Below are 3,353 nucleotides of genomic sequence, written 5' to 3' on the forward strand. Positions count from 1 at the left end.
ATATCATGGGCTTTGATAATATAGTCGGATCATAATGTTTCTCCCCTCTATACTCTTGTTATGATGAATTGAATCTTTACCCTTCAAAGTTTTGTCTTGTCGGATTGAATATTCAGAGATGAGAACACATGATATATGTCTTGCAATATGAATACTTGAGGAGACAATGAGGTATCTTATTGATTCATTTGATATGTGTTATGGCATTCAACTCGCGGATTCCCGCGGTGATATTGGGGTAATCTATGCATAGGGGTTGATGCACGTTTTTCTCCGACAAAAACTTTGGGGTCTCTTTATAGTTTTTTGAGTGGATTGAGTATTATGAATATGAATTTGCTTTGGTGTTATTCTAGTAAGAACTCTAGGATATATCGAACAGAAAAAATAGCTTCGTGTTATTTTAGTACGAACTCTTGAATAGATCGAACGGAAAAAATAGCTTTGAGGTGGTTTCATGACCTACAAACAATTACTATATTTTGTTCTCCGCTAGTAGGAACTTGGGAGTGATTCTTTATTGCACTTTGAGGGATAATCATATGATCCAACTATGTTAGCATTGTTGAGAGGTTGCAGTAGCGAAATTACGGACCCTAAGCCTCATTTTTAAGCATTGCAACACCATTTTTGTTACCGTTTACTATTTGCTACCTTGCTGGTTTTATTTATTCAGATTATAAAAATATATTTCTACCATCCATATTACACTTTTATCACCATCTCTTTGTTGAACTAGTGCACCTATACAATTTGCCATTGTATTAGGTGTGTTGGGGACACAAGAGATTTCTTGTATTTGGTTGCAGGGTCGTTTGAGAGAGACCATCTTCATCCTACACCTCTCACGGATTGATAAACCTTAGGTCATCCACTTGAGGGAAAATTGCTACTTTCCTACAAAACTCTGCGCTTGGAGGCCCAACACGTGTCTATAAGAATAAAGTTGCATAGTAGACATCACAGCGCCACCGCCGATGCATGAAGATTGGGATATAGACACTATCGTTCTAATGCTTGATCTGCTTGTGGATTTCAACACCATATGGGAGGTACTCTCTGACTTCTTTGTGGATAAGCAACTGGGGTTTTCTGAGATAGCACCTTGCCCTTTTGGACAAGCTTACGTCAAGGTGAACAATGTTTTCGATTGGGATGAGTTAGTTTCCAATAGTCAACACCTATATACTGATGTGCATGTCATATTTGAATAGAATAATAGAGGCCTCAATTGGAGAAGACTAGATCTCAATAGAGAAGCTTGGATTCTGCTTTGTGGCTATCCTTTTGACAGAAAGAATATTCAGGAGATTAACAATGCAGTCAGCAAATTTGGTAAATTTGTCATGTGGGATAGGGTCAGGAGTACTAGGGCCGACCAAATGGTCAAAGTGAAAGTAGAGGAATTAAGAGACATACCAGCCAACATAGTTTTTGGTGATGGAGATCATACTGATTCCCTCACTGTACCTCTGGTCATACTACATCACCAGATTCTTGGGGCAGAGGCACCTGATGAGGACCCTATTCACCCTAATGGAGAATCCTCATCTAGCTCCACATCAGGTAAATTTTCACCCTAACCAACACAACCACTTCCTGGGTCCTCTTTAACATCATGAAGCAGTGGGAGTACAAGCTTAAGCCAACCAACAACAAGCAAATCAGATAGAGCTACAGTTAGCTTTAAATAATGGTATGAAACAATGTTAATGAACTTGATGATCCAAAATAACAACTTCCTGGATGGTGCCATTGGGCTATGCCACAAACAATATTGACCAGGAATTACATCATGGTGAATTTTTGCATCTGAATGATCTCATGGCACCTATGGAAGATAGCAACATTACCATGTCTTTGGGCTATCCTGACAGTGATAACTTTGTTTCATCTGCAAATGCCCTTTGGCGCCAATCCAACATGCTCTACCAAATTTAAATGTTATGATTGGGCCCAATATGCTAGGCCCAGAACAATTAGCCCATCAGCAACAGGAACCACAGATGGAACACTTGGTAGAGCTGAAGCCCACCAACAAGTAGAGCAGGAAAACCACCAGCAACTTGGGCCACTAATGGACCACTTGGCACCACCTGCAAATGAGAATGGCCTAGTTGTGGTTCTTGTTGCTCTAGTTCTGCCCATCATTCATCACAGTTTGGTTATGCTATCTCAACACTCTGTTACTCACAACATTGACATTACAGCAGACCCCATGCATCTTGAAATACTAGCAAATACTACTTTCCAGTCAATTATATAGAGCAAAATTTGTGCACCTCCTGTGATTGTTAACAGAAAAGCAATCTGAAGACCCAGCACAAGATATTCCAGCCACTCACGCAAATATTGTGGATACTACTATACCTGTGGAAAAAAATTCAGGTGATCAAACATCATCAGATCTGTCTGCACTACCTGGGTTCCCCTTTCCATCATTTCTTAATGCAAATCATGCAATCCAAGCAGGAAACATGCAGGGAGATAAGAAAATTCAAGAGGATGATACAACTATTGAGGATGATCTTCTTGGACAGGAAGGATCAAGGATTTGGATGGAACATTTTGCACCAACAACAACTAGCAAAGAGGTGATTCAAGTACTAGGCAAATTTCCTCTCTGTTGTTCTCCTATCCCTAGATAAATTCGCATGAGCCAAAAAGTTTATTACTTCTCAAGTCTGGGAGATTATTGCTCAGGGCACTACTTGTTCTATTAAGCTTCCCTTTGCTATTCCACAAGAATGTCCTACTGAGAATACTCTCCTATGTGCTCTATCTCAGCAGGAGCACGACAAGATGGACCAAGAGATCAGCTCTCCAGTGCCTTTTGCATCTTTGGACTCCATGGCAGCATCTTCCACATCAGCTCTCCACAAGAACAGGAAGAGGAAGGATAAGGCCCCTCTAGTAGAAACTGAGGTAAGGAGGAGTTGCAGACTGAAACAATTGACTAAAGGATTTAAGAAAAATATTTGTGCTAATAGAAACTACATGTCATGTCATGCCTTACCTCCCCCTATACCTGCAAAAGTAGTTAAAAATCTTAACACTACTTTTTGCAAGGTCAATGCGAAAGACACCACTGAGGATCAGCTGGTGAGCAAGAACAAGAAAAGCAAGAACTCCAGCACTGCAAAAGAACCATCCATGAGCAACATCACAATTGTAAAGGACAAGTCCAAGGCCACCAAGGGGCAGACTCAGTAGAAGGGATAGGATATGATTTGTAATAATCAATTTTATCCATGTGTCCCAGTGTTTTGCTAGACTTCAATATTTAGCACCATGTTATGTAAAACTGTTATTATTGTCGGCCGGCTGGACAGAGTTATGGTATCCGAGCTTTT

This window comes from Triticum dicoccoides, chromosome 3B, assembly GCF_002162155.2.
Source record: "Triticum dicoccoides isolate Atlit2015 ecotype Zavitan chromosome 3B, WEW_v2.0, whole genome shotgun sequence".
NCBI lineage: Eukaryota > Viridiplantae > Streptophyta > Magnoliopsida > Poales > Poaceae > Triticum > Triticum dicoccoides.